The sequence below is a fragment of the Mesoplodon densirostris genome, chromosome 5 (genome assembly GCF_025265405.1).
Source record: "Mesoplodon densirostris isolate mMesDen1 chromosome 5, mMesDen1 primary haplotype, whole genome shotgun sequence".
NCBI classification, from domain to species: domain Eukaryota; kingdom Metazoa; phylum Chordata; class Mammalia; order Artiodactyla; family Ziphiidae; genus Mesoplodon; species Mesoplodon densirostris.
The window spans coordinates 137,946,568-137,973,366 of NC_082665.1; the positions used below are offsets into that span (position 1 = coordinate 137,946,568).

At 38.9% G+C, this 26,799-nt stretch overlaps 1 protein-coding gene across 4 annotated transcripts in view; it reads right to left on the reverse strand.

Moving 5' to 3' along the window:
- The window catches only part of RNF13 (ring finger protein 13), a 214,792-nt gene that overhangs the window by 5,612 nt on the left and 182,381 nt on the right, over positions 1-26,799 (reverse strand). The gene's annotated exons all lie outside the window — the stretch shown is intronic.

Genomic DNA, 26,799 nt, shown 5'->3' on the forward strand with positions numbered 1-26,799 from the left:
CTGGGCATGTCCCTGATGCTTCTTTCCCTTAGAGCTTACATTCAGCGTCACCAAGTCCTGTAAACTTTTATCTGTAAAACATCCTCAATCTGTCCCCTTTTCTCTTGTTTCCTCAATTACGCGGGTCCAGTAGCCTGGATTACTGTTAAGAGCCTCTTCTGTTCCTACCCTTCTATTCCTGCCCCATATGGTTCTTCTCCATAGCAGCCAGGGTGATATTTTTAAAACTTCAATCACATCACATCAGTCCTACTTCAATGGTCCCCCATCTCACTTAGAATAAAATCTGAGCTCCTTGTCACGGCCTTCATATAGCTGAATATGATCTGATATACAGATCACCCATCTCATCGCACACCACTCTTACCCCCACTTCGCTCATGCTTCAGCCACACTGGCTTTCTTTCAGTCTTGAACAAACTAATATGAAAGTCAGGTGTGCACCTGCATTTAGCCATGTTATGACAAAAAATTGCACATAAAAATAGGTATAGAAAGAGAAATCACTATTTCTAAAGATGACTTAAAAAAGGAACTAGACTTCAAATATGAACAAAACGAAAAGACAACTACTGAATGGGAGAAAATATGTGCAAATGTTATGAGTGATAAGGGGTTGATATCCAAAATATATAAACAGCTCATATAACTCAGCATCAAAAAAACAAACAACACGATTTTTAAAAATGGGCAGAAGACCTGAATAGACGTTTTCCCAAAGAAGACATACAGATAACCAACAGGCACATGAAAAGATGCTTGAGCAATATCGCTAATCATCAGAGAAATGCAAATGAAAACCACAATTAGCTATCACTTCACACCTGTCAGAATGGCTATCATCAAAAAGAACACAAATAACAAATGTTGGCAAGGATGTGGAGAAAAAACCCTCCTACACTGTTGGTGGGAATGTAAGTTGGTGCAGCCACTGTGAAAAACAGTACGGAGGTTTCTCAAAAAACTAAAAATAGAACTACCAAATGATCTAGCAGTTCCAGTCCTGGGTATATATCCAAAGGAAACAAAAACATTAACTCAAAAAGATATATGCACCCTAATGTTCATAGCAGCATTATTTACAATAGCCAGGATATGGAAGCAACCTAACTGTTCATCAAGAGATGAATGGATTAAGAAGATGCAGTACATGTACACAATGGAAAATTACTCAGTCATAAAGAATGAAATTTTGCCATTTGCAACAATATGGATGGACTTGGAGGATATTATACTTAGTGAACTAAGTCAGAGCAAGGCAAATACTGTGTGATACCACTTATATGTAGAATCTAAAAAATTAAAACAAACTAATAAATATAACAAAAAAGGAAACAGACCCACGGATATAGAGAACAAACTAGTGGTTACCAGTGGGGAGAGGGAAGGAGAAAGGGGAAGCTAGGGGTAGAGGATTAAGGGGTACACACTACTAGGTATAGAATAAATAAGCTACAAGGATATATTGTACAGCACGGAATACAGCCAATATTTTATAGTAACTTAAATCGAGTATAACCGTTAAAAAGTGTGAGTCACCGTATTGTACACCTGAAAATTATATAATATTGTAAATCAAATATACCTCAATTAAAAAAATAAGCTAGTTTGAAATAATCTATTAATAGTGTATACAAATTGATTTAAAGCCTAATTGTTCAGTTTTATAACAAACTAGTCTGCCTTAAGTCAACCAGAATAGGTTTCCTCAAAGTAAAAGAGAATGAACATTCAGGGCTAAACACATACCATTTTCATGAGAGAAAAGGACTTAATATACATTTTAAATAATGTGCCCAAGGAAGATACAGTATTGGATTCACGAGCTTCAAATCACAAACAACTGTTCTTGTAGAGAAAATGCCTTGCCACTCATTCCCTGCTTTGCCAGTAAAGAAAACAATGGCAGCTCTTTCTAGAAAATTAAAATAAATCTTATCTTTTGTTTTCCCCTCCACCATACCAGTTCCCAAGAAATCTGAACAAAAGACAACAGGATAAAATATTTTGTAAGCCAGATTTGCTTGAGAATTAGTCCTGATTATTTTTAAGCCCTGAGCAAAGGAACTAATATTTACTTTTAAGGTTAAAGGCAGTTAATGCAGTAATAAAAATTAGGCATGTCTTCATAGATAGATTTAAGAAATAAAAAATTATAAAAATTAAATATTGCCCCATTTTTCTGTAATCTATAAAATGTTATATTCCTTTTTTTCAATCTCTGAAATAAAAATCTTTCTCCTTCTATACATATTATCTTGGAAAACCTCAATGATTAAGCTATAAAAGAAAAAAGCTGGTAACTTAAAACTTCAAATATAAAACCCACTTTTTTATCATTTACATCTCAGGGATCTGGCTCCTTCACATACTAATGGGGTAGGGAAACAGCTCCCACAGAGACTACCTTAAATACTTAGTCGGGGGACTATTAAGTGAAAACGTAAGGATTTTTCATCTGCTATGAAACATGGTATGTGGTAACCAGTCCTTACGGTTATAGACTTGGAGAAATGTGTTAGCTGGTACAGGAAACTCAGGAAACCACAATTTCAACTGAAGAGCTATTTTTGAGGACCATAACGAGTGATGAAGAAATTTATAAGGAAGTTGGTGGCTTCAAAAGCAAGAAAATAACTAAGAGGCGATTACTATTTCATATGTGCTAGAAATGGCTAAATCAGTATTTAAAACATGTAAGTGTTAATCAGCACAAACATTTCTGAACAAGTTGCACAGATGAAGATCAGTAAGACCGGAAGATTTAAGACGATCATGTTCCCACAGCACGGTGAATAAAGAAGAGTGCCGGCTAACCTCTACAGGTATTTCACTTGTGCCAGGGGCCTCGAGTTGCTGATTTCTGTGGGTCTGATTACAGACTATGCCTATGAAAGACTTCCAAATGCCAAACTCTTTTTGGTTGGTTGGTAAGTATTTCCAAAATGTTACCAATTCCCCTAACATAAACATTAACATTTCCACTATGTTCTAAACCTGTACGAATGCTTTCAGGACTTAACGTTTGGTGCTATGACTCGCTGGGAGTGATGCGTACCCACAGAAATATTCTACACTTCCCTTCATGTATTCAATCATAGTTGTGTCCACAGCTATGAAAAACTGCAATAATTAATTGGGAGTTTTTTTTTTCTTTCTAACATCTATGCATACTTTGTCAAAACCATTAGAGTACACTAAAATGCATAACAAATATACCTCTTTCTTTTTACTTTAGATGTCAAGTCTCACGATAACCCAAATACTCTAAAACAAAAATACAACTGGCTCAAACTTACGGTTACTGGGAAGAAATTTCAAGAGTAATATTTATAAAGTTACATACTTTTAAGCTGCTTCATTATTTTGGCAATCTTCTACTTTTTCATCATAAAAGAAATGTTTATGGACTAAATATTGATGGCACTAATATTTTATTTATGATTGTTACTTAAGGGCTTGTTTTGTTTTGTATAATAATTGCTACCATTTGTTGAGCTGTAGCAATGTTGAGCTGTGCCGGGCACTGTTACAAGCATATTTCACATATTGATTTAAGTCTCCCCACCCACCTTATGAAGTAAGTTTTTAGTCACCTTTACACGTGAAGGGGTGTATGGAGAGGTTAAGTAACTTGTACTAGGTCACACAGCCAATAAAATGGATGATCTAGAATTCCAGCCCAGGTCTGTCAGACTCTACTGCTGGTAGACCTGAACCTTTAGGAAATCAGTTTTTTCTCAAAAATGTTCTTTCTCTTTGATATAGTGAATTGAGGAGGAGAGGGTAAGTGCAGGTGGCGGCATTAGAGAAGGGGAATGGTAAGGATTAAATCTAGGAGGCAACTGATTGCATTTTGAAATGGTAGTGACTGAAGAGGAAAGACAGGTTTGGGTAGTATTTACAAGGCCAATGTTTGGAGTCAAGAGCCCTGCTACTTACCTAGCTATGCACCCTCAGGTAATTTACTTGACTTTTTTTTTTTTTTTTTTTTTTTTTGGTCGTGCCCCATGCATGGGATCTCAGTTCCCAAACCAGTGATCGAACCCGCACCCCCTGCATTGGAAGCGCAGAGTCTTAACCACTGGACCACCAGGGAAGTCCCTACTTGACATTCCTGAGTCTCATTTTCTTTTTCTATAAAATGGTCATGACAATACTTTTCTAATTATGCTGCTCTGAGAACTAAATGAGATCATTTATGCAAGGTGCATGGTTTGCTTTTGTACTAAATAATAGGTGTGTTATATGCTTATAAGATTACCAATTTTTTTAGTTGGGTGCAATGTCCATTCCAATCCAATCTAATACCAATTAATTCATTTAGTATAAATTACACTGACTTCTTCAGTGAGAAGTCAGTCAGGAGACTGAAGGTACAGTTCTCTGTAGAAATCACAGCTACAGGCAAATGGTAAAGGTCAAGAGTGCCATGATACAAACCAACCTAAGGATCAACTCTCTCAATCCCCTTCAGTCCATCTCAAGACTACAGTGCGGACCTTGGGCATGAAATAGTAAAATAGTTCATCTTCAAGTAACTCAGGAATACAGCGACCTCACAGGAGCCATAGCCATAACAGTAACTTCTACCCAACTTGGAACCTCATTTTACTGCTTGGTGGCCACTATAAAAAGTATTCCTTTAGAGGAACTGAGGATATTCCCTTTTCTGATTTGCTTTTTAAGAGTAAATTCAGAACACTTTCCCTTGAAATAGTTCAACAAAGAACAAATATCAGCTACCACTGGTTGGACTGAACTCTGGTTATAGCTTCTTAGTGTATGAGGAGATGGACTATGTCTTTTACTCACCATTATGTCCCTAGTATTTATTTATTTATTTATTTATTTATTTATTTATTTTTTGCTGTACGCGGGCCTCTCACTGCTGTGGCCTCTCCCGTTGCGGAGCACAGGCTCCGGACACACAGGCTCCGCGGCCATGGCTCGCGGGCCCAGCCGCTCCGCGGCATGTGGGATCCTCCGGGATCGGGGCACGAACCCGTGTCCCCTGCATCGGCAGGCGGACTCTCAACTACTGCGCCACCAGGGAGGCCCTATGTCCCTAGTATTTAATACTGTGCCCAGTATAGAGTAGGCTCCCAATAAATATAAGCAGAATAACCAATGCCGCAAAGCATCTGTTCTTTTCCTGATGGAGAGTTAACGAGCATCTACCTCTCACATGGAACCTGCCGCATGGACTCCCCCTGCTTCGCCGTCAACCCCTAGTCTGCTCTCCACTCACCAGCGTGAGGGGTCCGTTTCCACAGTGATCTCAGCATGTCATTCTTCTGCACAAAACCCATCCAAGTTTTACCGTGACACGATAAAATCACAAGTTCTTACCACGGCACGATCTAGCCCCCCACGTGTCTCTCTGATCTCATCTCTAACAACTCTCCCTCTAGACCACTACGTATGTTCTAGTTACCTGCTCTTTTTACTGTTCCCTGAATAAATCAAACTCACTCTTGCCTTCAGGCCTCCGTACTTGCGGTTCCCTCCTCTGCCTGCAGCGTTCTCCCCTCCCCCCCCCCCCGCTGTTTAGTGTCTCACTTCATTTGGATCTCTGTTCAGAGTGTCCTTCTCAGAGAGGTCTTCCCTAAAACATTGTCCTGCCCCTCCCCTGCCACTCATCATTTGTTTTCCTCGTTGTACTTATTGCTGTGTGACGTTACTGCTTTCCTTGTCTGTCTGCTCCACAAAGGCACGAGGTCTTTTTCCGTTTTATTTACTGCTGTTTCCCTACCACCTAGAACAGTGCCTAGCGCATAGTAAAAGTACTCAGTAAATATTTGTTGAAGTTATGTATGAATAACTACATAAGTTATTCCCAGGAAATCCCGACTTCTGCCTCCAACTGCTAATCAGAGGACCTAATCAGACAGATCTAAGTACAGAAAGCTAATAATGTAGATAAATTCTATATAGATCCTGACTGATTGGCCTCAATCAGTCTGGCCTCAGTCTTCCTACTTCGATGTTGAATATTCTGGCCAACTCTCAGGACAACAGAAGACCATATACAAGAAAGTACTATAAGGAGTATAATGTTTGCACAGTGGCAATATTCGATACTGTGTCTACTGAAAATCAGAAGATATCCAAGAGAAGAAGAGTTCACTGTACCAGGAGATACTGGAGAAGAGTGCTTAGAGAAGAACCAGGATCAAGTCTTAAACTGAATTTAGGAAAACTGAGGAGGAAAAGACACTATTGGGAAAGTAAACAGTTGAAAGACTTTTGCAAAGGGGAAATAAACATGGCAAAATCAAAGTTACGCAAAGCTAGAAATACAGAGCAGTGGAAAGTAAGGATGGATGAGTTTGGTGGAGCCAAATGATGAAAAGCTTTGAATACCAAGATGCAGACTCTGATCCTGGAATAATTGATGTATGAAAACAACATCTTAGAAATTCTTCATCAGGTGCTGAAGGGACCCGGGCCCGTGATGTAGAGGTGAGCCTAGAGACGGTGAAACTGACCTGATGTTTAGCACTCCCAAAAGTCAAGTAATAAACTGATGTTGGCCTGCATGATACAGTGACCACAAGAATGGAAAGAAATGATTAGATCCAATAATCATTTTGAAAGAACAACTCATTGCATTTGGAGACTAGACACTGGTAATAAAAGAGAAGGGTGAATCAAAGATAATGCATGTAATCTTAAGTGATGGCTATTTTCATTTAACAGGAGTTTAAAAACTTTTAAGTGTTTTGCTTGACATTATTAAGATACAACATGTAAAAACTACAGGAGAGGGACTGGGAGCAAATTAACTATATACAAGCTGCTGATTTTTTTTTTTAACTAAGAATTGGTAAGTTAATTCTAAATGTTAAAGAGATGGTTAGTGTTTTGTGACTATATTTTATCCTGAAATAATGTAATTATTACCAAAGACTAATTACAGTCTGAACAATATGTGCAGTTTATTTAGACTACACTGTGTCAGAATGTAATATCTCTGCAAAGATGGAGTATTGGGCTTCCCTGGTAGCACAGTGGTTGGGAGCCCACCTGCCGATGCAGGGGACACGGGTTCGTGCCCCGGTCCGGGAAGATCCCACATGCCACGGAGCGGCTGGGCCCGTGAGCCATGGCTGCTGAGCCTGCGCGTCCGGAGCCTGTGCTCCGCAACGGGAGAGGCCACAGCAGTGAGAGGCCCACGTACCGCCAAAAAAAAAAAAAAAAAAAGATGGAGTACTCTTTCTGGACCACACACTTTACTGTAATACAAGAAATACAGTACAGGTTTCCCCTGCTATCTGAAAGTAGAGTTTTATGAAAACTTTCATAAGCCAAAGTGGCACAAAGAAGCAGTTACCTTAGGACACAGTTTGCTAACAGATGCACATAAGTTGAGATAAAGCACAGATGCTCACAGAGACAGTTCACACTGGCTTGATGCTGAGATGCTGAGTGTAGTTCCAGGGGAAGGGGCTGGGGGTGCCATTCTCAATGCTCGGAGTGCATGCTGCCTTCTACAACAGTTCGTTGCAAAACAAAGGCTGAACACTAGTTTTGCTTTTCACTCTTTTTTTATAAAAGCAAAAATCCTCTTTGGATTTCTTTCAGTTAGCAAAAACAACTACTAATATAGGTCTTTCAAAGAAGCAAAGTGGCATTAAGCAAACTTTCAAAAAGCAGGGGATACCTGTTTTGTGATGGAAAGTCATACTTTCTATGGAAATATATATAAATTACACTTGCCCTATCTCCACTGGATTGGAAATTCCTTGAGAATGAGGGTCACATTTCTTTGTAAGTTTTCTAAAATGTCCATTACAATAACAGATACATATTGACATTTACTTGGCAAATACCATGAACTATACTAAGGCAGAGCTTAGAGGAAGAACTGGGACTTCAAGGTTAACAAAGCAGGGAAAGGAATGAAAACTCCAAAAAAGTGGGCTTCCCAGGTGGCACAGTGGTTGGGAGTCTGCCTGCCGATGCAGGGGACACGGGTTCGTGCCCCGGTCCGGGAGGATCCCACATGCCGCGGAGCAGCTGGGCCCGTGATCCGTGGCCACTGAGCCTGCGCGTCCGGAGCCTGTGCTCCGCAACGGGAGAGGCCACAGCAGTGAGAGGCCCGTGTACCGAAGAAAAAAAAACAAAAAACAAAAACCTCCAAAAAAGCTACACAGAAGTATGTGGGTGGAGGCACAGGAGGCAGTTCCTCAGGCTAGAATGGAAGATGCAAGGAAGCGAACAGAGGTTGAGGCTGGGGGTGGAAGCAGAGGTCAGACCATGAGGTCCCTAGGCCGTGCTAAAGTGTAAGTCTGACTTTACTCTTACATATAAATGAGGCTCAGAATAAACCACAGAAGTTCTCTTACTGTATATAATTATGGACAGTAAGCTGCTATCTCTAACGCCAAGCACAATGGCTGGTCAAATACATGTTGACGAAATGCGAAAAGGAAAAGCAGTTCTGGACATACTGAATTTGAAGACTGTGTATCCAGGCAGAGATGTCTATTAGTTAACTGGATACGTGGAACTGGAGCTTAGGAGAAAGGTCTAGGCGGGAGATAAAGTATCAAGCCGCCAGGAAATAGCTCACTAGGAAAAGGCAAGGGCTAAGGAGATAATAACCTGAGATAAAACCCATAGATCTGTGCCTGACACACAGAAAGCGCTCAGACGTGTGCTATCATTTTAAGCAAGCAGTGACCCGAAGGGTAAACGGCAGCAAAGGAGATTCCTACTTCACAGAAGAAGAGGACTGAAAAGACTGGTGACTGACTGTCGCAGCGCTCCTGAGTGCCTACCCTACCCACAGGCATCCAGGGTTGGAAACACGGCGCAGAAGAAGAGGGGTTACTGAGGGCAGTGAGTTGCACGTGTCAGTTCCAGGGAGGCAGAAAGCAGAAAAAAGCTGAGACTATCTGAACCACAAAAAAGTTGAGACTATCTGAACCACAACATATTTTTTTTTTTTGAGGGCAGAGACTGTAACCTAACTTTATAAAATAATTCTTTATTGCTGCTTTCAGAGCGTAGCCACCATGAAACCGTTTAATAAACATTTCTAAATTAGTAAAGTAAGTCTTAGAAGATGATCAGCCTATGAAAATTTGCTAATATAATACCATTTGGGAGAAAACATCTTAAATAAAAAGTCATACAATAGGTCATGGATAAAGAAGCCAAATGAAGCAATACATGTGAAAACATTTCCCATAACACAGAGTATTAAAAAAATGTAATTTTACAGTTAGAAAAAGTATAATTCAGAGTAACTGTAAGAAATAATCCAGTAGGACACGAAGGAGACACTTATGTAACAACTTCAGATTTCTTTTTCTTCAGAAGTTAAGGCATCCTGAACATCTAAGCTGGCCAGTGAAATTGCATAGATTTTACGGCTAGCATGAGACTAAACTTGCTTAGTTTGGGTCCAAAATAATTTGTATTTGAAAAGACATGATTTTGCATTACTTTCTTCTCATATCTTAGTGAGGTACTTTCAGCAGGTATTATCAGAGAGGTAGGTTAAGTGCTCAAGTCACACATTTAATCACTAATAGAACCAGGTCTTTTGGTTCCATATCCTGTATTCTTTCCACTGTATCATTTTGCTGATCCTCTAAAAGTTAACTGCTAACTTCCTCACTGCTATGGGCTTCATAAGAACTACTTATATTACTTACATAAACCCACCCCTCCAACTAGTACAGCTTTGATATGAATTGCTAAAGTTTACCTGGAGTAGAAGGAAGCCTAGGAACCAGCTATAGGAAAGGAAATGACTTGTGATTCTAGTGGACTTTTAGAGCCGTCTATAATTCCTAAAATGGAATGATTTCTACCGGGAGAAGAGGTAAAATAATTAACATTCCTCACTGACTTCTACTGGACTTCCCTTTGGACATAAGATCCAGTGAGAGTAGGTAGTTTCTTTCTTTACTTTTTTTAAGTTAGAAAAGTTTCAAACATACACAAAAGTATAATGATATATACCATTATACCACCTCGTGTACCATCACTGAGTTTCAACAGTTTTCAATATTCTACTATCTTTGTTAGATCTGATAACTTCCTCTTCTTTTTTCCCTGAAGTATCAATATTTGAAGCAAATTCTGAGACATATCATTTTACCAACACATACTTTAGTATATATCTCTAAAAGATAAGGATTTTTAGAATTTGTAATCACAATACTATTACACACCTAACAAAATGAACAGTAATTTCTTAATATCATCCAATACCCAAGGCATATTCAAATGTCCTCAGTTGTCTTAAAACTGTCCTTTTGCAGATAATTTATTCAAACCAGGATCCAAACAGGGTCCAAACATCATCTGGCTGATGACTTGTAAGTCTCTTTTAATCTAAAACTGCCCTGCCCTCTTTGTACACCTTATTTGTTAAAGAAATGGATCATTTGTCCTGTAAATGTGTCTGCATTTGGGATTTGGGTGATTGCATAGCAGATTGTTAAGATGGCTACAGCACTACATCAATCATTCTATGTTCACACCAAAAATTTTACTGGCTCAATGACACCCTGAAGCAAATGAGAAAAAAAGCAACACTTCCTCAAGGTACTTTATTGCTCTTTGCCCGCCAAATAATTGTTATCACAAATATAAAAATCTCTGATAACGAAGAATGAATGAAAACCTCCCAGAGTTGTGCAATGTATAACCTGTACAATCGTACATTGCAGCCTGGATTGAGAGTTCTTGGTGAGATAACTTCCCACAAGTAAGAAAAAGTGGGTGGGATTTCGTTTGGATAAACTGGATTATTTCAGTCTTTACCCTTGAAAGGCATAGAGAACATCAGTTTTCAACACTATCATTATCCTTTGACAGTGATGAACTTGACAGGCTTTTCATACTTTCAAACTGTGTAGCGCCAAGCATCTGGACTAAGAAAGAAAATTCAAGGTTCAGGCTTTTGGCAAAGGATTAACTTTTTAAAAAAATTTAAATGGTCTCCAATGCTATGTTCATGTGGAAACCATCTTGATTTTCTCCTTTTCATAATTATGACAAAATAGTTTGACTTTTTCACAGACCATAACAACTATCAAAATGTGTTTAGTCTGCCACTTCTAAAAAATTCATCCAGTGATTGGTTCTAAATTTCTCATAATTTGGCTTACAATGAAATGATCATAGGTATGCTGAGAACAAAGTTTTACACTGTCAAATCTTTTGTGCAAATTGAAAACTACTGTCAGTGGATACAAAAGAGGGCATATTAGCAAAGGTTTGGAACTCTACCAGCTGCTGGAAAGTTTAATATTTTTAGGACTAGGATAACTGAATTTAAATGGTTTGTGACTTAATTATAATTTGGAGCAAGTAGCAAATATCTGAATTCCTACTAAGTAAGTGCCATGTTAGGTATGAATGTTTCTTAAAAGTTAAAAAATAATACAACCTATGCAAAGAAAAATATCTTCAAGATGTAGACTAATAACAAATAATTTTAAAATGTGAGACCCAACTCATTTATGTATTAGGAATTCACAAAAAGATGCATTAAATCAAAATGTTTTCTAAACTATTAATTCAATAGTTAAAGAAACCAGTGGGAGATCTTTTGTTAAAACTTGGAATGACAGTTCCTTTTTGACTTATGCTCACTACTGCATCCCCAATGTTTAGGTAGAACCGTGTGTCCAGAGCACAGCAAGTGCCCAGTATATATTTACTGAATGCATGAATAGATATTTAAATTTGGAATTTACCATACAAGTTAAGGTATAAGTTACTTAAGGGCAGTATTTCTTTAAATACTTAAAAGTATTAATACTTTTATACTTAGAAGTATTTCTTAAAAGCAGCTTAGGGCTTCCCTGGTGGCGCAGTGGTTGAGAGTCCGCCTGCCGATGCAGGGGACGTAGGTTCGTGCCCCGGTCCGGGAAGATCCCACATGCCACGGAGCGGTTGGGCCCGTGAGTCATGGCCGCTGAGCCTGCGCGTCCGGAGCCTGTGCTCCGCAACGGGAGAGGCCACAACAGTGAGAGGCCCACGTACCGCAAAAAAAAAAAAAGCAGCTTTATATATCAAAAATAATATTAACAAATAATTTTGTTGGCACTAAACTAAATGAAGACCTCATGAAAGACAGGCAGATCTCATCAGGCCTAAACCTTTCTAAGAATACTGGACTGACCTGGAAATGTGTAAAGTAACAGGAATTCTCATTTACCTCTTGTAGGATGGCAAAATGGTATAAACACTTCGGAGATTAACTTGACACTATGCAGTAAATTTGATGATATACATACTCTGTGACTCAGGTGTTTCACTCCTAGGTAAATAAATGATCTAGAAAAACACCTACAACCAAGGTGGTATAAAGCAGAAGAAGTAGTAGAACTAGAAGGGCAAAGGGGAGACTTCCAGTTTCTGGTGTGGCACATAAGGATCTTGGAAAAAGCTCACAGCAAGGAAAAAGCTAAAAAAAAAAAAGAAAATCAACAACTCTTTTTAGATCTATTGAAGGACTAAGGTCACAGAGAAAACTGCCTCCCCCCGAATTGGACAGACAGATTAGCAGATATAGAGAATCACAACCTACTAGAGCAGAAGCCCAGGAGCAAAAGACTGTGGAAAACAGCACCAGGTAGAAAATCATAAACTGTAACTGATAAATTGCTGGAGGCTCCGTGCAGATGAGTTTGAGAGTTTAAAACTCTAGGGGAAGTTTTCTGGTCTCGCGCATAAGAAGCAGAAATCATGATTCTGCCATAACAAGGAAAAAACTGAGCAAACTGAAAAATCAATAATTCTTCTTAGATCATCAGAGAAATGAACTCACTGGGCAAACTACTGCCCCCCACACTGGAGATACAGACAGACACAGAGAATCACAACTTATCAGAGCAGAAACCCCTGAGCAGAAACTTTCACAGGAACCAGTACCAGGGTAGGAAACACTGAACAGTACGTGATGAACTGCTAGAGGATCAGTGTGTACAAGTCTGAGGGTTTAAAACTCCAGCGGAGGGCTTCCCTGGTGGCGCAGTGGTTGAGAGTCCGCCTGCCGATGCAGGGGACACGGGTTCGTGCCCCGGTCCGGGAGGATCCCACATGCCGCGGAGCGGCTAGGCCCGTGAGCCATGGCTGCTGAGCCTGCACGTCCGGAGCCTGTGCTCCGCAACGGGAGAGGCCACAACAGTGAGAGGCCCGCGTACTGCCAAAAAAAATAAAATAAAATAAAAAAATAAAACTCCAGAGGAGCCTGAACATGTTTTGTGAGTTGTATCTTGTGGCGCTCTACCAGGCTCTCACAGCGAATGGTGGAGAAAAATCCCCTTGGGCTTCTGGAAGGGGAGGGGAAAAGCAGCCACCTTAAACTATGCCAGGGCATTCTGTTCTTAACAAGCCTGCCCTCAAGGATAAACTATCGTAAGCTATTAGGGTTTTTATCAGAGTCTAACCAACATGGAGGAAGGGAAAAACGCAACTCCAACCCCTCCAGCAATCAGGTCACACTAAAGGCTGGGAAAAAACCGAAAGGCCCTTGTGAAGTTCACAGCCCAAAGCCGACAGGCTCACAAAAAGACTGAGACCTACTCATAGGATTATAGAATGCGTCCTGTCCCCCACATCTCACCACCACACCACCAACGGCCTACTTAATGGAATTCCTTTCACTCAGAATATCATGTCCCACTTTTCCAACAAAAAATTACAAGGGATACTAAAAGGCAAAAAACACAGTTTGAAGAGAAAGAGCAAGCATCGGAACCAACCTCAGATTTGGCAGGGAGGTCAGGATTATCAGGTCATAAATTTAAAACAACTCTGATTAATACGATAAGCACTCGAATGAATGAAGCAGCCAATAGGCAAGAACAGATGTAGGTAATGTAAACAGATGGAAAATCTAAGAAAGAATTAAAAAGAAATGCTACAGATCAAAAACATAAACAGAAATGAAACATGCCTTTCATGGGCTCATCAGTAGACTGGACACAGCTGAGTAAAGAATCGCTGAGCTTGAAGGTATGTCAATAGAAACCTCCAAAACTGAAAAGCAAAAGAGTGGAACAGAACAAAACCCAATACACCCAAGAACTACAGAACAACAAAAAAGAAAGGTGTAGCATGTGTGTAATGGGAATACCAGAAGGAGAAGAAAGAGAGAAGGGAACAGAAGCAATATTTGAAGAAATGATTGGGAATTTCCCCCTGTTAATGTAGGACAAACCCCCCACAAATCCAGGAAGATGAGAGAGCACCAAGCAGGAAAATGCCAAAAAACACGAAACCTAAGCATATCATATTTAAACTGTAGAAAATCAAAGATTAAAAAAAATTATCTTGAAAGAAACCAGAAGGAAAAAAACACCTTACCTTTACAGGAACAAAGGTAAGAATTACACCTGACTCTCCTCAGAAACCAGACAAGCAAGAAGAGAGTGAAGTAAAATATTTAATGTGGGGCTTCCCTGGTGGCGCAGTGGTTGAGAGTCCGCCTGCCGATGCAGGGGACACGGGTTCATGCCCCGGTCCGGGAAGATCCCACATGCTGCTGAGCGGCTAGGCCTGTGAGCCATGGCCGCTGAGCCGGCGTGTCTGTAGCCTGTGCTCCGTAACAGGAGAGGCCACAACAGTGAGAGGCCCGCGTACACACACACACACACACGCACACACACAAAATTTAATGTATTGAGGGGAAAAAAACCCCACCAACCTAGAATCCTGTACCCTGCAAAATTATCCTTCAGAAGTGAAGGAGAGGAGTGATGTCAGCAAGATGGCAGAACAGGAAGCCTGCCCTGGGTCCGCCTGCCACCATGGAGACTTAACATTAACAAACAGACCAAATGCCTCTCTGAGAAATCCAGAAAACAGTTAAAAGGCTCCTGCAACAAAGGCAAGGGTGAAGCCAACAACATCAAAGCCCGCTAAGAAAATTCATTACACTGTCCACTCTCTTGCACCAGAACCTCTCTCCCCTGGGAGGAAACCCCCAACTCCTGTGTTCTACCTGGTAAGGGAAAGGTATAGAATGTATGCCCAATGTCAGAATTTTAGAAGGGCTGCCCAAGGGAGCGGTTTCTGTCTTGATGTATCCAAGTACTGACAAGAATGGGGTGCCAGACTGGGGATCTCTGAGAACAAAGATGATAAACTATGCACTAGGGTCCGCAGTACCACAGACACACACTAGATAGAAGCTCCAGTATCACAATTTACTACAGCTCCAGAGAGGCTGCAGTCTTACATGCAGACACCGGGGGAGTTCCTGAGTAGACCCTATCGTCACTTGAAGGCTGAACTATAAGGCTACCACAATCACAATATGGAATTGGTGAAAAACACACAGATAAATGGAGCAGAATAAAAAGCCCAGAAATAGAGCCACAAAAATATAGTCAACTGCTCTTTGACAGCAGAGCAGGAGAGAAAGGATAATGTTTTTAAAAATGGTGCCAGAAAAAGGAGCCATACCAAAACATTCATCTAGATAAAAGAGAACTTTATCAGGGACTTCCCTGGTGGTGCAGTGGTTAAGAATCCACCTGCCAATGCAGGGGACACAGGCTCGATCCCTGGTCCAGGTAGATGGACCACATGCCATGGGACAACTAAGCCCGTGCACCACAACTACTGAGCCTGAGCTCTAGGCCCACGAGCCACAACTACTGAAGCCGCATGCCACAACTACTGAAGCCCGTGCACCTAGAGCCCATGCTCTGCAACAAAAGAAGCCACGGCAATGAGAAGTCCGTGCACCGCAACAAAGAGTAGCCCCCACTCACCGCAACTAAAGAAAGCCTGCACGCAGCAACAAAGACCCAACACAGCCAAAAAAAAATAAACAAAATTTTAAAAATTCACCTTTAAAAAAAAGAGAGAACTTTATCATTGTGATAAATGGCATTTTTTCATTTTTCTGATACTGAATATAGTTTCCTATGTTATACAGTAAATCCTTGTTGCTTATCTATTTTATGTACCGTAGTTTGTATCCAATAATCCCATACTCCTAATTCCCTCCCTTTGGTAACCCGAGGTATGCTTTTTATGTCTGTGACTCTGTTTTGTATATAGATTCATTTGTATTATTTTTTAGATTCTACATATAAGTGATATCATATGGTATTTGTCTTTCTCTGCCTTACTTCACTTAGTATGATATTCTCTAGGTCCATCCATGTTGCTGCAAATGGCAATAGTTCATTGTTTTTTCATGGCTGAGTAATATTCCATTGTATACATACACCACATCTTCTTTATCCATTCATCTGCTGAAGGACACTTAAGTTACTTCCATATCTTGGATATTGTAAAAAGTGCTGCTATGAATACGGAGGTACATGTACCTTTTTGAATTTGAGTCTTCATCTTTTCTAGATATATGCCCAGGAGTGGGATTGCTGGATCATATGGTAGCTCTATTTTTAGTTTTTTAAGGAATCTCCATACTGTTTTCCATAGTGGTTGTACCAATTTACCTTCCCACCAACAGTGTAGGAGGGTTCCTTTTTCTCCCCTGCCAGCATTTATTATTTGTAGACTTTTTGATGATAGCCATTCTGACTGGTGTGAGGTGATAACTCATTGTGGTTTTGATTTGCATTTCTCTAATAATCAGCGATGTTGAGCAACTTTTCATGTGCCTGTTGGTCATCTGTTATACCTTCTTTGGAGAAATGTCTATTTAGGTCTTCTGCCCATTTTTTCATTGGATAAATGGCATTTTTGAAAATCATACAACTAACATCATACTCAATGGTGAAAAACTGAAAGCTTTCCTCCTAAGATCTGGAACAAGATAAGGGTGCATGATTTCACCACTGCTATTCAACACTGTACTGGAGGTTCTACCCAAAGCAATTCACAATGAAAGGAAATAAAAGGAATCCAAAATTGTAAAGGAAAAAGTAAAACTATGTATATTCGCAGATGACATGATCCTATGTATAGAAAATCACAATGAATCCACAAGAAACCTACTAGAGCTAATAAATTCAGCTAAGTTGCAGGTTACAAAATCAACATATCAGTTGGGTTTCTATACACCAGCAATATACAATCCAAAAAGAAAATTAAGAAATTAATTCCATTTGCAATAGCATCTAAAAGAATAAAATACGTAGGAAAAAAGTCTAATAACAAAGGACGTGATAAGACATATACTGAAAACTGTAAGACATTGATGGAAGACACTAAAGAAGACCTAAATAAATAGAAAGACATCCCATTTTCATGGATTGGAAGATGTAATATTGTTAACAATCCTACCCTAAGCAATCTACAAGTTCAACACAAACCCTGTCAAAATTCCTACAGCCTTTTTTGCAGAAATGGAAAACTCAAACCTCAAATTCAGATGGAATTCGCAAGGGATCCTAAATTGCCAAAACAATCTTGGAAAATAAAGAACAAAGTTGGAAAACGCATACTTCCCAATTTCAAAATGTAGTGCAGATCCAGAGTAATCAAAACAGTGTGGTACTGGCATAAGGACAGACATAGAGATCAATGGAACAGATTTGAGAGTCTAGAAATAAACCCATTCAACTATGGCCAATATTTCTGACAAGGGTAAAAGACCATTCAATGAAGAAAGAATAGTCATTTCAACAAATGGTGCTTGGACAATTGCATTTCCACATGCAAAAGAATAAAGTTGGAGCCCCACCTCACACTATATATAAAAATTAACTCAAAACTGATCAAGGACCTAGTATGGGCTAAAACCATAAAACTCTTAAAAGAAAACATAGGGGTAAATCTTCATGAGCTTGGAATTGGCAATGTATTCTTTTTATATATATATACAACAGGTTCTTATTAGTTATCTATTTTATGGCAATGTCTTTTTTTTTTTTAAACAGATCTTTATTGGAGTATAATTGCTTCACAATACTGTGTTAGTTTCTGTTGCACAACAAAGCGAATCAGCCATATGCATACACATGTCCCCATATCCCCTCCCTCTTGAGCCTCCTTCCCACCCTCCCTATCCCACTCCCCTAGGTCATCACAAAGCACCGAGCTGATCTCCCTGTGCTATGCGGCTGCTTCCCACCAGCCAACTATTTTACATTCGGTAGTGTATCTAGGTCGATGCTACTCTCACTTTGCCCCAGCTTTCCCCTCCCACCCCGTGTCAGGTCCATTTTCTATGTCTATCTCTTTATTCCTGCCCTGCAACTAGGTTCATCAGTACCACGTTTTTTGGGGTTTTTTTAGATTCCATGTATATGTGTCAGCATACGGTATTTGTTTTCTCTTTCTGACTTACTTCACTCTATATGACAGACTCTAGGTCCATCCACCTCACTACAAATAACTCAATTTCGTTTCTTTTTATGGCTGAGTAATATCCCATTGTATATATGTGTCACATCTTCTTTATCCATTCTTCTGTCAATGGACACTTAGGTTGCTTCCATGTCCTGGCTACTGTAAATAGTGCTGCAATGAACATTGTGGTACATAACTCTTTTTGAATTATGGTTTTCTCATGGTATATGCCCAGTAGTGGGATTGCTGGGTCATAAGGTAGTTCTATTTTTAGTTTTTTAAGGAACCTCCATACTGTTTTCCACTGTTCACAGCCATTGCACTGTTTTACATTCCCAGCAACAATGCACAAGGGTTCTTATTCTTCCACATCGTTGTCAATGTTCTTTGAAGCACAAAACCTTTTAATTATGATGAAGTCCAAATTCTCTATTCTTTTTTTGTTCATGCTCTTGGTGTCATAATTAAGAATACACTGTGGAACAGTATGGCAGTTTCTCAAAAAGTTAAATACAGAATTGCCATACGATCCAGCAATACCTCTCTTAGGTACTTACTCAAAAACTGAATGCAGGAACTCAAATATACTTTTACACCAATTTTTCAGTGTTATTCACAATGGCCAAAAGGTGGAAGTAACTCAAGTGTCCCTCAGCAGATAAATGGATATACAAAATGTGGTAAATTCATACAATGGAATATTATTCAGTCATAAAAAGCAATGAAGTTCTGATACATGCTACAACATGGGTAATCCTTGAAAACATTATGCTAAATGATATCAACTAGACACAAAAGGACAAATACTGTATGATTCCACTTACAAGAAATATCTAGAATAGGCAAATTTGTAGTGACAGAAAGTAGACTAGAGGTTATCAGAGACTGGGGGGAGGTGGGAATAGGAAGTAATTGTTTCAGAGGTACAGAGCTTCCAGAATGATGAAAAAGCTTTAGAAACAGATAGTGGTGATATCTGCAAAAACACTGTGAATGTAATTAATACCATTGAATTGTACCCTTAAGATGGTTAAAATGACAAATTTTATGTTATATACATACTTTACCAGAATAAAAAGAAATATTAAAAAAAAGAATCTGGACATAGATGTTACACCATTCCCAAAAATTAACTCAAAATGGATCACAGACCTAAACGGAAAAGGCAAAACTCTAAAACTTCTAGAAGATAACACAGAAAATCTAGGTGACCTTGAATTTGAACAATGAGTTTTTAGGTACAACACCAGAAGAATGAACCATGAAAGAAAAAAGCCGATAGGAAGGACTTTATTAAAATTAAAAACTTCTTCTTTGAGAAAGACATTGTTAGAGAATGAAAAAACAAGCCACACACTGGGAAAAAATGTTTGCAAAATACATATCAGAGGGCTTCCCTGGTGGCGCAGTGATTGAGAGTCTGCCTGCTGATGCAGGGGACATGGGTTCGTGCCCTGGTCCGGGAGCGGCTGGGCCCATGAGCCATGGCCACTGAGCCTGCGCGTCTGGAGCCTGTGCTCCACAACGGGAGAGGCCACAACAGTGAGAGGCCCGTACCGCAAAAAAAAAAACAAACAAAAAAATAAATATCAGATAAAGGCTTGGTATCCAAAATATACAAAGAATTCTTAAAACTCAGATAAGAAAACAACCTGTCTTAGTCCATTTGGGCTGCCATAACAGATACCATAGACTGGGTGGTTTAAACAACAAACATTTACTCCCCACAGTTCTGAAGGCTGGGAAATCCAAGATTAAGGGGTTGGCCAATTTGGTTCCTGGTAATCTCTCACTTCCTGATTTGCAGATGTCTGCCTTCTTGCTGTATCCTCACACGAGAGAGAGATCATCTCTCTTGTGTCTCTTCAAGTACGAAGGCACTTAATCCCATGCGTGAGGGCCTCATCCTCATGACCTAATCACTTCCCAAAGGCCCTACCTCCAAATATCATCACACTGGGGATTATGGCTCTAACATATGAATCTTGGAGGAATACAAACATTCAGTCAAGTGTACAACCCAATTAAAACGTGAGTAAAAGATCTCATCAAAGAAGATATACAGATGGCAAATACAAATAAGCATATAAAAAGCTACACAACATTATATGTATGAGATACCACTACACACCTACTAGAATGGCTACAATACAAAACACTGACCACACCAAACGCTGGGGAGGATGTGCAGCAACAGAACTCTCAGTTATTTCTGGTGGGAAAGCAAAATGGTACAGCTACTTCGGAAGACAGTTTAGCGCTTTCTTACAAAGCCACACGGTGTCTTACCTCATGATCCAGCTATCATGCTCCTTGTTGTTTACCCAAATGTGTTGAAAACTTATGTCCACACAAAAACATGTACACAAAAGTTTACTGCAGCTTGATTCTTAACAGCCAAAACCTGGAAGCAACTAAGATGTTCTTCAATAGACAATATAGATAAACATACTTTGGTACAGACATACAATGGAGTATTATTCAGCAACAAAAAGAAATAACCTAACAAGCTACAAAAAGTCATGGAGGAGCCTTAAATGCATATTTGCTATTCCAACTATATGACAGTCTGCAACAGGTAAAACTATAGAGACAGTAAAAGATCAGTGGTTGCCAGTGGTTTGTGGGAAGGAAAGAGAAAGGGATGAATAGATGGAGCACAGGGAATTTTTAGAGCAGTGAAACTATTCTATATGATATGGCAGATACATGACATTACACATTTGTCAAAATGCATAGAATTGTACAATGCAAAGAGTGAACTCTAATGCAAACTATGTACTTTAGTTAATAATATTTCAATATTTATTCATCATTTGTAACAAACATACCACACAAATGAAAGATGATAATATTAGGAGTATTTTAAGAGGGGAGGGGCATATAAGAGCTCTCTATACTTTCTGCTCAATTTTTCTGTAAACCTAAAACTGCTCGAAAAATAAAATCTGTTAAAAAACAAAAATGTTTTTTAACAAAAGGCAGGGGCACTGTGTTATTCTAAATGTCAATGTCACAAAAGACAAAGGCTGAATAAAAAGTCCAGATTAAAGAAACCCAAAGAAATATGATAACTACATGCAATAAGTGATACTAGATTGGATACTATACTGGAAGAAAAAATATTATCAAGGAACCCTATTGGAACAAATGACAAAACTAGAAAAAGGAATGAATTAGATTAAAATAGTCCATCAACAAATTTCCTGAAGTTGGTGACTTAAATGCAGTACCACAAAAGAATCTCCTTATTCTTAAGAAATACACATGAAAATATTTAGATATAAAGGATCATCATGCATATAACTTACTCTCAAATTATTTAGATGAAAAATTTTATATACATACATACATACGTAAAGAAGGAGAGCAAAAATGATAAAGCAATAGGTTGCCTCCAAAAACTCATGTCCACTTGGAACCTGTGAATGTACCTTATTTGGATATAGGTTCCTTCCAGATGTAATCAAGTTAAGATGAGGTTACAATGGATTTGGGTGTTCTTATAAGAAATGGAAATCTAGACACACATACACACACAGGGAAAAAAGCCATGTGAAGATGGAGGCAGAGATTGGAGTTATGCTGCCACAAGTCAAGGAAAGCCAAGGATTGCCAGCAACCACCAGAAACAAGGAAGACTCCTTCCCTAGATTAGGAACAAAACAACCCTGCCAACACCTTGAGTTTGGAATTCTACCTTCTAGAAATATGAGAAAATAGATTTCTATTGTTTTAAGCAACCTAGTTTGTGGTACTTTGTTATAGCAACCCTATGGAAGCTAATCTAGTAAGTCATAGGTAAATCTGGGTAAAGGGTATATGGGTGTTTTTGGACAATTCATGCAGTTTTTTTGTCCTCTTAACAGACTCTTTCTCAGAACAAAAGTTTTTTAACTTCGAAGCAAAGTTTTTCTAAGTTTTAAATTATTTCCCAAAAGGTTAAAGACAAATATAACCAAGGACTTGAACAGACATTTCTGCAAAGAAGATAGACAAATGGCCGATAAGCACATGAAAACATGCTTAACATCACTAATCATTAGGGAGATTCAAAGCAAAACCACAATGAGATACCATGTCACATCCATTAGGGGATGACTATTATCCAAAAAAAACCCCAGAAAATGACAGCATTGGCAAGGATGTAGAAAAACTGGAACTCTGTGCAGTGCTGGTGGGAATGTAAAATGATGCAGCCACTATGGAAAGCGGTATGGTGCTCCTCAAAAAATTAAACAGAGAATTACCATTTAATCCAGCAATTCCACTTCTGGATATATACCCCAAAGAACTGAAAGCAGAGACTCAGACAGATATTTGTACCCCTATGTTTATAGCAGCATTATTCACAATAGTACCCAGGTATCTAGCAACACATGAATGGATAAACAGTATGTGGTATATACACAGAATATTATGAATATTACTCAGCCTTAAGGAAAGAAATTCTGACACATACTACAACATGGATAAACCTTGAGGACACGATGCTAAGTGAAATAAGCCAATCACTTATTATTTTACTGATATGACGTACCTATAAAAGTCAAATTCATAGAGATAGAAAGCAGAATGATAGCTGCCATGGGCTGGTGGGAGGGGAAAATGGAGAGTTACTGTTTACTGGGTGCAGAGTTTCAGTCTGGGAGGGTGGATGGTGGTGATGACTGCACAGCAATATGAATATAGTTAATGCCACTGAACTTTACACTTAAAAATGGTTACAGTAGTAACTTTTATGTTATGTCTATTTTACTACAACAAATACAATAGTTGTATGTATATGTTTAGAGGTAGGGTGGCCTTGACAAGCTGATTTTAAATTTACATGGAAATTCAATGTGTCAAAAATAACTAAAAATTGTTAAAGAAGAGCAAGGTGGGAGGACTAACTCGATCAGATATCAAGACTTACCATAAACCTACAGTAACTGAGATAGTGTGGTACTGGTATAAGGACAAACAATAAGACCAACAGAAGTCCAGAAACAAACTCACACACACGGACACTTGATTGTGTCAGAGGTGACCAACACTGTGAACAGTGTATTTTTAATACTTAGCCCTGGGACAAATGGATATCCTTATACAAAATATCAAATTGGAAATAACTTAAATTGGGCCCCCATTTTACATAACCAATTTAGGTAGACTAAATACCCAAACATGAAAGGCAAAACTATAAAGCTTTCAGAAGATAATATAATATCTATGTGACCTTAGAGTATGGAAGAAGTTCTTTTAAAACATGCAAAACCACTTCCATATAAGAACTTTAGGGGACTTCCCTGGTCGTGCAGTGGTTAAGAATCTGCCTGCCAATGCAGGAGACACAGGTTCGATCGATCCCTGGTCCGGGAAGATCCCACATGCCACAGAGCAACTAAACCTGTGCACCACAACTACTAAGCCTGCACTCTAGACCCCGCGAGCCACAACTACTGAGCCCACGTGCCACAACTAATGAAGCCCACGCACCTAGATCCCGTACTCCACAACAAGAGAAGCCACCGCAACGAGAAGCCCACGCATACCAACGAAGACTCGCCCCCGCTTGCCGCATCTAGAGGAAGCCTGCACACAGCAACAAAGACCCAACACAGCCAAAAATAAATAAATAAATATATATATATATATATATATACATATATATGTTAGAAAAGAACTTTAGTCCTGTGAAAACATAAGCAACAAAGTAGAAGACAGTTAAGACACAAAAAATCAGTGAAGAACTGATTCACCACACACCACAACTCCAGGGTGGGGTTGTGAGAACATCTGAAGAATTCCTCCTACATGTAAAAAGCAGGGGAGGATAACCCAATAGGAAAATGACATGAAAGGTGCTTCACGGAAGTGAAAATCTAACTAGTAAATAAAAATATAAACAGGCACTTAACCTCACTGATGAGGAGGGATATGTAAATTAAAACCACTATGAGCTATCTTTATAAACCCATTGGATTGGCTAAAATTTAAAGGGCTGTCAGTACAAAATACTGGTACATATGTGGGACAACAGGAACTCCTATACACTATTGATGGGAATATAAACTGGTACCATCATCACTTTGAAAAAAACTTGGTATTATCCAATAAAATTGAAGACGTATATCCTAAGCCAGCTAATCTACTTCTAGGTATATACTCTAAAGAAATTCATGCTCATATACACCAGGATATATGTACAAGAATGTTCTTAAAAGTATGGTGTGTAATGGCCTCAAACTGAGGAAACAAAACAGAACATTGAATATCAACTATACTTCAATAAAAAATAAATAAAAAACCCAAATGTCTATTAATAGTAAAATGGATAAATAATATATTTATACAAAGAAATAAAAGTGAATGAACTATATATACATGTAATAAAGTGGGTTAATTTCACCAAAAAAATTGTTAATAAAAGAGGTAAGACCAAAAACACAATTCAAAAATAGGAAAAATTAAATCATATTGTTTTGGAATCCATACATAGGTGACAAAAACTTAAGATAAAAGCAATGAAATGATTGTCGTAAGCCAGCATAGTGATTACCTCCAGTGAGGAGGAAAAGGATTACAATCTAGAAGGGGACACAGTAGTTTCTGCGATGCTAGTAACGTTCTGTTTCTTGAACTGGATGGTTCCAGAAAAATGTCTTATATACTTTTCTGTATACTTGTTATACTTCACATTTTTTGAAAAATGTGAAGGTAGGGTAAGGATAAACACCACTCCAGACAGATGAACATGGATAGAGAAAAACACACAGTTATGCTGATTGGTTCATAACTATGAACCTGAAAGGGAGGTTCAGGCTCCCAGGCAATGTTTTATATTTCCCTAGTCCATCTGACCATCTACTCTCCCAGAATAACATTTTATACCTTTCTGTTCTTAAACCTCCAAAATCTCCTCCCCCATCCTCAGCGTTCAGTTGATGATTGTGTTTCCTACTTCACTGAGAACAATGGAAGTAAAGAATATTTCCACAGCCTGACCACCATAAACACTACCAGGATTTTGCACCCACATATTCTACTTTCCCTTAGCTCAACTCTCCATGCTCCTATCTACGGCCAATCCACCTGCTTGTACACCAGATCCCATGCCTTCTTGCCTTCACAAAGACATTATTACAGCAATTCTCCCATCTATCACCTACATCATCAATTTCCTTCAGCAGTACGCTATTATTTCTTAACGAAACTTCCCCTACCAGCTACTACACTATTTCTTTGCTCCCCTTTGTAGTTAAGTTTCTTGAAAAAGTTGTCTATAGTTACTGTTCCTCTCCTTCCATTCTCAAACCCACCACAATCAGGTTTTTGGACAGACCACTCTGTCAAAACTGTACATCACGATAATAACTTCTAATGGTCAATTAGTTCTCATCTTACTTATCTATCAGGAACATGTGACACAAGTTACCTATCACGCCTTGCTCCTTAGAGATCTGCATCACTTGGTTTCTGGTAAACCACTCCTTCTGATTTTCCTCTGTATAACTTAGTCACCCCTTCTCCACTGCTGATTCCTCTTCTTCCTTCCTCAATGTTGGGATGCCCCACTATGTCTTTAGTATTCTGTCCATCCATACTCATTCTCTTGGTAATCTCATCCAGTCTTATGATTTAAACACATCTTTTTATATCAATACTTCCAGTTCAGACCCCTCTCTTAAACTCCAGACTCATTTAAATGTCTAGTGAACATGTGAAATTCCACATGTCCAACACTGATTTCCCAAATTTCCTCCCCAAACCTGCTCCACCATCCTTATTTCTATTTAAGGCAATGCCATCCTTCCAGTCACTGAGACCAAAAAATATGGAGTCATCCTGTTTCCTCTCCCCGTAACTAGTCCATCGATAAATCCAGTACATTCCACCTTACAAATGTATCTAGAATCTAAGATTTCTTCACCCCCTCTACTGTTGCCACTCCAGTCCAAGCCACATGCACCTTTCACTTGGGTTACTGTGACGGCCCCCATCCGGTCTCTGCTTACACCCCAACCTCTGCATCCTATTCTTAACATAGCAGCAAGAAAGGCCCACTCAACTTTTGGTTTAGATCTCATCTTTTCTCTGCTCAAAATCCTACAACGGCTACTTACCTTACTCAGAAGAAAAGCCAACTATGCATGCCCTTTTTTAGCCTAGGACAATATCAACATCATTTTTTTTACTCTTTTTTTCTCCCTGGTTTTAGGAAACATAAAAACTAACATACAAAATGGAGCCTAAAAAAGTGATTCCTAAAGCCAGTCCTCAAATTGGTTTATGAATAACTTTTACTTAATCCACGCTGTATGATGATAGCACACTGCATTTTTATGAATGTCGTTATTTATTTTTTAACATGTGATTTTCCTATTTATTTGTGGTTATATTTTATATTTTTCATAAAATATGGCTATTATAAATGGTAGGTTTTTTAAACATTTTGTTACTTGGAAAAATGAAAAATTTGCTGAACTAATTTTTTTTTATCGAAGTATAGTTGACAGAATTAAGTTTTAATGCCTTCTCTATTTCTCCTTTCCACTCTCTGTGCATTTT